General features: G+C 45.2%; 2 non-coding genes across 2 annotated transcripts; one reads left to right on the top strand and one right to left on the bottom strand.

The window, feature by feature from the left end:
- Positions 1-2,572: 2,572 nt before the first annotated feature.
- trnai-uau (transfer RNA isoleucine (anticodon UAU)) lies at positions 2,573-2,667 on the bottom strand. Its single transcript has 2 exons — positions 2,630-2,667; positions 2,573-2,608 (listed from the first exon to the last, which is right to left on the bottom strand). It is a non-coding gene; the product is annotated as a tRNA-Ile (tRNA).
- Positions 2,668-4,828: 2,161 nt separating this feature from the next.
- trnar-ucg (transfer RNA arginine (anticodon UCG)) lies at positions 4,829-4,918 on the top strand. The gene is given in 2 exon segments: positions 4,829-4,865; positions 4,883-4,918. It is a non-coding gene; the product is annotated as a tRNA-Arg (tRNA).
- Positions 4,919-8,389: the final 3,471 nt, after the last annotated feature.

The raw sequence follows: 8,389 nt of genomic DNA, 5'->3' as shown, positions 1-8,389 counted from the left end.
ACCATTTCAAGAAGTAAGGATATGTCAGTCACCTTGGTAACTCCGAACCATCTATTGCTGCACCTGGTTCACCGTTTCCATCACCAGCCCAGGTGCACCGTCTCGAGAGGATGTATATAGTGAGACTGAGGGTATCTCACAGGGTGAAGCACCGAGCACCAGTGAGCAGGAGGAGCTGGAAATAATTATGATAATTACTGTTACATAAACTTTGAACAGCCCATAACTTAAACAATGACCCAATATAAACCCAATCGCCACTCCCTGTGTTGATATACTCAAGTCGTGATTTGCACACGGCCGAATGGCAGTTGGCGACATGTATCCTCTTGGAAACCGATCTGAAAGATTATACAATATCACCGGTCGGAAATGAGAGTATTTGATGGGAGCGTCAATTGTGCCTCGCTCCAGTGGCGCAATCGGTTAGAGCGCAGTACTTATATAACAGTATCAGGCTCGGGAAATGCCGAGGTTGTGAGTTCGAGCTTCACCTGGAGCAGTTTAACTTTTTGCTTCATGAACATTTCCACCGGAGTTCAAGGGACAGCTGCTTTGTTCCATGAAGTATCTCCTTCTTATTGTTCTCATGTGGGCACTTCGGGTCCTCTGGCCGGCCGTATTGCAATAGCAGGTGTGAGTTTATTTGTTAATAGGCGGGAGAGGGGGCGATTGGCGACAGCATGAAATGGCAAAGGAGGCGGCACGAGATCTTCAAATCTGAAGATCCGAACACACGATTCTTCTTTTCGTGAAACAGACATTCTTCTGTTTGAAGTGTCGCGTTGGAAAATTCGGAAGGTAAATGTGTTTCCCGGTGTCACTGAGTAACGGGTGGAATTATTCCGCTTTCAGTTGTTGATCCGCTGACAGGTCGAGAGACCTTTTCCAGCTCCGGTGTGGGACAAGTTTAGCTTTTGAGCCACTGGGTAAAGTTTTTATTTAATTGGTGTTAACGAATGACAGGACATTTGGCACGAACAAGAAAAATTGTAAACTCACGAGTTTTCTCTCCATGTTTCTTACATCAGGTTCAACACAAACAAGGATTCTCCTCAAAACGTTACTGAGAATTTTATAAAACGGACCATCACCCGAGTTCGACGCCCACAATGGAAAATTCAGAGACCGACCATGAATCTGTATGATGCAAACTCACGAATAGTGACCCTGGATAGTTCAGTCGGTAGAGCATCAGAACTTTAAGCGAAGTAGTGAACTTCGGGTCGAGGATTTAAGTCCCGACTCAGGTTGTTAGTTTTACAACAGTTGGCAAGTTCTGCCTTTCCAGCGGAACAACAACTGCGGGAGAGACGATGCCTGCGATGTGTTGTCAATATGTTGAACTTTGGTGAGCATTCTCAGAAAAGGGCTTTGTTCTTCTCTGATCAACATTTTTACCAGAAACATTTGGCCAGTAGATGATCAGTTAGAAAGACCACAGATTGCCCGTTCACACCACCCGTCCCTTGTTTGTACAGATATTGCTTAATGTCTAAACTGCTTCAAGTAAGTCTCTTCCATAATTATCTGGAAATGTTTGGATTGGTGCAGTTATCTGTAGCTTGTCAATTGGATGGTGAACACTGAGTTTAGTTGGGCTGATCTGATTTCTTTGTTCCAATAAATTACATACCTTTTAACCGCTACCCACTCCTTGCAGACACTTCCAGCATCATCTCCGTGGGCGGTAGAATGCAGAGACATTCAGCGCTACAAATCAATCCGTGCTGCCTCTTACCGAATCTCGGGAACGATGTGAACCCTTTCAGCCTCTCAGATGCCGCTGTCTCCAATTTCATCTTGTGAGCCAGAACCCCTGGTGACATTACAGTCACTGAAGTTCGCTTCACTTTCCCAAAGGTTTGCTCCAAGAGAAAACAACGAAAAATAAGGAAAAAGTGAGCATTTCGTCATTGGTGGCGAAGCAAAATCGCTGCTTTCATTCCTTCCAACGTTTGTCTTCCTGCGGGCTCTGAACCTTCTGCACTCCGCTATTTTTATCACATGACCAGGAAGTGAAACAAGTTGAATGTGAAAGTTGAAACAACAAACTGGATCAAGCAATAGGCGGGGGTGGCGGGGGCGGGGGGGGGGGGGGGGCGGGGGGGGGGTGGATATTGGAAAACAAACAGCCAAGCAACGAAAAGCGGGTCAGCTGTTTTATAAGAACATAAGAAATAGGAGCAGGAATCGGCCTTTCGGCCCCTCGAACTTGCTCCACCATTCAACAAGATCATGGCTGATCTTCGACCTCGAATCGATTTTCCCGCCCGATCCCCATATTCCTACACGACACTTCAAACAGAAGAATGTCTGTTTCACGAAGAGAAGAATTGTGTTTTCGGTTCTTCAGATTTAAAGATCTCGTGCCGCCTCCTTTGTCATTTCACGCTGTCGCCAATCGCCCCCTCTCCTGCCGATGAACATCTAAACTCACATCTGCTTTGCAATACGGCGGGCCAGAGGACACCAAGTGCCCACATGAGAACACGAAGAAGGAGATGCTTCAAGGAACAGACCAGCTGTGCCTTGAACTCGGGTGTAAGTATTCAGAAGCAAAAGTTCAAAGTGCTCCAGGTGAGGCTCAAACTCACAACCTCGGCATTTCTCAAGCCTGATATTATCATATAAGTACCGCGCGCTGACCGATTGCGCCACTGGAGTCACGTATGACGAGCAGTCTCATCAAACACTCTCATTTCCGGCCTGTGAGACTGTATGTTCTTTCCACCATGTTTCCAATTGGACAAATGCAGCCAACTGCAGTTCGACCATGGATGTTTTGGTGGTCGAATTCTTGCCTGCCGCACAGGAAGCGAGCGTTCCATTACCGACCAGTGCAGGAGCATTTTCATTCTGCATTCATGACATCGCTGAATTGGGATCAATTCATATCCAGCTTCAATCTGCACAACATCTTGAGACATTTTCTTTTCTCCAGGTGTGTTGCGTCCACTTAACCTCGGATTCTGCACGCAAAGGGTGGAAGACGTTTTGAACGCTCTTCTGCTGACCGTAGTTGATGCAAGCTCATTTGTGAATGTTAAATCTGAGATTAATAGATTTCTGTGAACGAAGGGTATGAAGGGATATGGGGCAAACGCGGGAATATGGAGTTAAGTAGCAGGTTCACCATGATCCAATTGAATGGCGGAACAGGCTCGACTGGCTAAATGCCACTGCCACTTGCTGCTTACTGATATGCGCCACCTTCTCCTGCAAGAAAACGGGATGTGTGTCTGTGTGATTTGCCTGTCATGCTTGGATAGCTGCCAGTGTGTATGACCTGTGATATGTGGGTGGGCGGCTCACAACAGTGGTCATGTGTAAGGGTGAAAGGAAGCCTCTGGTTAGAAGAGTTGAGTACCGATGGAAAGAGTTTGTTGGTATGTGGGGGATGGGGGGTGTATTGCGTGGTGCAGTTGGTAGGCGAGGCCACTTGAGAGCTGACTTCACTCGCCTTAACGACTCATGTAAGAGCATTGAACTTCTTCCTGCACTGCATCCAAGTCCATGCTCCTGTGCGCCTGGCATTGACTTCCGCCCCCGCTGCCTCCCGCTGCCGTTGGATGTATGTCTGGAGGGCCTCTTTCCCACCCCCTCCATCACCCCTCAATCTGCGGTTGTTGGATGTTCCTCCATCTATCCAAATCTTGCACCATGGTCTCTCAGCGTCAACAGAGACCCTTGGCGCATGCCCTCTCCAGGCCTGGAACCAACTCAGATTCATGACCAAACAATGCATTATATTGATGTTGCTGAAGGGATAAATATTGAACTGGTCTCCGGGAAGAACGAATCATCTTTTAAGACGGAGACAAGGTGATTGTATCAGTTCGAGTTTTGACCTTTGTAATGTTTTTCTTTCCTTATTTTTCTTTTCTTCAGATTCCAACTGATCAGAAAACTGACAACTGAACTCTCAAAGAGTTTTAGATAAATCTGTCACTCAAAATATAAAATGTTATAAATAAAGAAATAAACCGGATTGAGACGGTTCACTTCACTTCACTGAAACTTCTAATTCCGGTTAAACCGGCGCGGCGGAGTCACAGCAGCTCATCGCTGATCTGCACCTCAACTCCATTTCGCGAAATAGAAACTGGAAATCTCATGTTTCGAGACGAGTTTACTAATTCCCTGAAAAATGATTATCACTAAAATAGCAAAACATTCCCTGCCCTGATTAAACACACAGCAAGGGGATGTGTCGAATATATGGCAAGAAACCCGCGATTTTATTATTACACGGATAGAATCCCGTGCTCAATATTAACATTAACACTGAGCGCCAGGTCTGGATCTGACCCGTTTACCCCGTGGTGCGCGACCCGGTCCGCGTTTGTATTAACCAAACACAGAAAATCAGAATATAATAATCGCACCCAGCAAAATTGGGGATTGTTCGTATTTTACAAGACGAGATGAGACCACTCGGCCCGTCGGGCTTGGATATTAAATTCTGTTCACATTCTCCGCTCGGTGTTGTTCTCCGTGTACATTTTTCGTTCACCGATTTGTCTTGTTATTTTATTTCCCCTCTCTCTATTTTGCAGGCTGAGTGCGAAAGAGATTCGATTTGGAGGCTAAACACTTTGATCAAAGATTTGAACATTGTTTATTCTGATTGTAGGTTTCTCGGAGACCCAGCGGGAGTTCAGTTGTCAGTTTCATGATTAGTCGGAAACAGGAGAGCCAACTTGCTCCAAGAAAGAAAACAATAAATGAACAACATCAACAAAGTGAAAGTCAGTGAAAGATCCAAGCAGAGTCTTAACCACCCCTGGCCCTGGTTTAAGATCTTTTGCTGAAACTTTGTAGCAGCGGCCGCGTAGCCTAATGGATAAGGCGTCTGACTTCGGTATTAATCGTCGATGTTATCAGAAGATTGCAGGTTCGAGTCCTGCCGCGGTTGTTTTTACATTCCTTCCAACGTGCGCCGTTGCTGTTTGACACCGGGCCGTTTCGAACAGTGACTGACCTCATTGAACGGAATCCATAAATTCCTTTCCTTGCAGAAGTTGGCCCGACACATTCAACATTGTCGGTCTGGGTGCTCGGGCAGGGCATAGTGCAAAAGTGACTTTGTTTCTATTGTTTGGATTCAGAAATGGTCGAATAATCCATTCTGCTCTTACCGTGTGGGTCGGAATCCCATCCGTGTCGTTATTGTATTGAAATTTTGTTGCGGCCGTACGGAGGTTTTGTACAATTAAAATGGTCTTGAATGATATTACTATCAATTCGAAACCGGTGTTTTAAGTCTGTGTCCCTGGATTGTTTATATTTTGTTTAAATGGAGAGGGACAATTGGAATTTTACAACTGCTGTAATGAGATAAAGGTCGAGTGGAGAGGACGGATCGGAGATAAACCTTTCTGTCCTTCCGTGCTGCCTCTGGGGTTGACAGCGAATGAAAGATTAACGGGAAAAGCAAATGAAAAGGGAGCTGGAACATAAAGGGTTAACTTTATCCATCAGGATGAAATCGAATTTCAAAACTTTTTAACAATCTTGAACCTGTCCAGTTATTAGATTTGAACCAAGTCTGTACATTTTTTCTGTTAAATTTAATTCCTCCGCCCGCTCTTCATGACGAAAAATTAAATTTGGAGGGAGGTAGGGTCCAGATTTGAGCCCACGATCTCTCTCATTGTTAAGAGTCTCCCGTTTTGAACTGGAATCCCACCCATGGCTCGGTTCCCAGTAACTGCTGCAGAGATTGAAGGACTTCGGTCCCTCCTGAATCTCCTGCATTTCACCATCTCCCGATTATTCGATCGCTATTTGGGAACATGGGAGAAAGTCTGGGTTTAAATCCCGAACATTTAAATCCCCAACAATTCTTCTGTTTAACCCATTCCACGGTGTCTTTAGTTAACAATAACCTCCCGAGCGCAATTGGAATCCAGTCCGCAGTTTGTTTCCTTCTCTGTTCCTGTTCTCCCTCGGTGTCTCCAAAAGACCATTCACTGTTTGGATCAGGAGACTGGGTTTAAATCAGCATTCTTGTAATTATCTGCTGCACCCTCTCTAAAGCCTTGATATCCTTCCGAGAGTGTGGTGCCAATAATTGAATACAATATTTCAGCTGAGGCCTAACCAGTGTTTTATAAAGGTTTAGCATAACTTCCTTTCTTTTGTACTCTATGGCTCTAAGCCAATGATCCCATATGCTGATTTAACAGCCTTCTCAACTTGTCCTGCCACATTCAAAGATTTATTTACATAGATCTCCATATCTCTGTGTTCATGCACCCGATTTAAAATTGTACCATTCGATTTATATTGTCTCTCCTCATTCTTCAGGCCAAAACTTATCACTTCACACTTCTTTGCGTTAAATTTCATCTGCCATGCGTCTGGCCATTTCATCACTCTGCCTATGTCGTCCTGAAGTCTGTTACTATCCTTTAAATTGTTTATCACATTGCCGAGTTTCGTGTCACCTGCACACTTTGAAATTCTGCCCTGTCCATCCAAGTCCATGTTGTACACTATCTATTTCAAGCCGACGCGATCAGGCCTTCTTTACCAAAATCGTTTTCAATGCGTGACATTCATTATCAAGTAAGACTTTGCAGAATGTATGAGGTAAGAAACGACATTGCCGTCTGTATGTGCAACGTAATAAAGTGCTTCCTGATTTCACCGTGAAAATCCGAGCTCTGAATTATGTCCCGCCCCGTCCCCATCACCGGAGGAAATAACTTCTCTGCATCTACTCTTACGAATCGTTTTATCGTTTTAAATACCTCAATCAGATCAACCTTTCAAACTGAAGGGAATACAATCCAAGTTCATGCAACCTGTCCTCATAATTTAACCCTTTAAGACCAGGTAAGACCTGGTGAATCTGCGCTGCACCCCCTCCAAGGCCAATAACTCCTTCCTGAGGGGCGGTGCCAAGAACTGAACGCAGTTCTCCAGATTTACTCTGACCAAGGCTCCATACAACTGAAGCATAACTTCCTCCTCTTTATATTCCAGTCCCTTTAACCTTTTTGATTACCTTTTTTTATTGTCCAATCGTTTTTAGTGATTTGTGTACATGGACACACAAATCCCTTTGCTCCTCCACTGTTCCTAATCTCTCAACATTGAGACCATTTTCCGATTGATTGGATCCAAAGTGAATTACCTCACACTTCTCCTCATTAAACTCCATTTAACACAGTTTTGCGAGTCACTTAATCTGTCTCTGTCCCTTTGTAACTTCCTGATCCCACCCACACAGGTAACTGTGCCACCGATCTTATTGTCATTTGCAAACTTTGATATACAACTCTCTATTCCTTCATCCAAGTCACTCAGAAATATTGGGAGCACATTCCCGAGTGTTCACTGAAATCAGGTACCTTAATATTTTGAGGAATCCTTGAAATCCCACGGTGTTTCCCCACAGGTTTCAGTGAGCGCTGCAGTAAATCTCGTCCTCGCGTCTTTATTGAAAACCGTCAGTTTTTGCTGTTCAATCAGAATTGTCTTTGCATCCCGTGCTGGCGAGTCAGGGATTAGTGTTCGAAGAATCAGGAATAGGATCTGGAACCAGATCTTGCCGACTGCGCCACTGGAGAAATATGAGTTCGATTTTTATGTTTGATCCGCTCGATCAGATTGAATTTGACCAAGAAACAGGAAGCGGTTTCGGTGAAACTGATCCGAGGGGGAAGCGCGAAGGTGGTTGAAGCGATGAGCTGCTCAGTGATTGGATCCAGCCCGTGTGGCTCGGGATCCCGGTCTGGTCTCGGTCGCCGACACTGTTTTCTTCCTGATTGGTTTCCCTCTGCTTTCAGCAATTGCCTCAGGAACGACCTTTTATATCTGGATTCAGCACCAGGCAGAGAGATAGAAACAACTGTCTGGTGTTTATTGACCTGATCGGGAGGTTAATGTCACCGACGGCTGATTCACTGAGGTCTCCAGGCCTGTGCTCTGCCGCCATTTGCTTTGGTTCCCTGTTCGACGCTTGTTCTCTCCGGGTGAAGGAGACAGATTTTCTCTTTCACCAGTTTTTTACAATACTGGACCGGTCCCATTTTCTCTGTGGATAACTGGGATAAGTGGACAGAGCAGGGACAGAGAAAGGCTATTGGATCCCGGAGCGGAACAAGGTCTCACTGTTATCGGACCAGAATTATTTCGTTATCATTATAATCCTGCAATTGCTGGGACCTCGAGCCAAAATGATGCATTCACAGCGTGCGCCATTATCGATAGGTAAATGTTGCAGAAAGTGAGATACGGGAATTTGTGATTTGCCCAATAATTTCTGGAACATTTCCGCCGCTCCTCCGAAAGGCTCGGTTGAACGATAAAAGTTGTTTTCGTCGCTCAGCCCACGGTTGCCGTCAACGGCGATCGCCAATTCGCTGTATTTACGCAA

Source organism: Heptranchias perlo, unplaced genomic scaffold (assembly GCF_035084215.1).
Source record: "Heptranchias perlo isolate sHepPer1 unplaced genomic scaffold, sHepPer1.hap1 HAP1_SCAFFOLD_122, whole genome shotgun sequence".
Taxonomy (NCBI): Eukaryota; Metazoa; Chordata; class Chondrichthyes; order Hexanchiformes; family Hexanchidae; genus Heptranchias; species Heptranchias perlo.
The sequence above is the reverse complement of the archived record's forward strand: the minus strand, read 5'-3'. Positions and strand labels throughout refer to the sequence as shown.